The sequence below is a fragment of the Camelina sativa genome, unplaced genomic scaffold, assembly GCF_000633955.1.
Source record: "Camelina sativa cultivar DH55 unplaced genomic scaffold, Cs unpScaffold31146, whole genome shotgun sequence".
In the NCBI taxonomy this organism is placed as follows: domain Eukaryota; kingdom Viridiplantae; phylum Streptophyta; class Magnoliopsida; order Brassicales; family Brassicaceae; genus Camelina; species Camelina sativa.
Window position 1 is genome coordinate 1 of NW_010952090.1, and position 224 is coordinate 224.

Below are 224 nucleotides of genomic sequence, written 5' to 3' on the forward strand. Positions count from 1 at the left end.
ATCTTGAATGTTTTCTTCTTCAGCCTTTTGGTCTAGTTCCAGCCTTTGAAGATGGAGACCTCAAGCTCTTTGGTACGAACTAAGTTTTCCATGCATCATCTTCAATCTCAAATAAATCTGATTCACTAATATGAATTGGATATTTTTGTGCAGAATCAAGAGCGATTACTCAGTACATAGCTCACAAATACGAAAACCAAGGAACCAACCTTCTCCCAGCTGAC

General features: G+C 38.4%; 1 long non-coding RNA gene across 1 annotated transcript; it reads left to right on the top strand.

Annotated features, from left to right (window-relative positions):
- The first annotated feature begins 6 nt into the window (after positions 1–6).
- On the top strand, positions 7–191 carry LOC104775708. Its single transcript, XR_766053.2, has 2 exons — positions 7–72; positions 154–191. It is a non-coding gene; the product is annotated as an uncharacterized LOC104775708 (long non-coding RNA).
- The last annotated feature ends 33 nt before the right edge of the window (positions 192–224 follow it).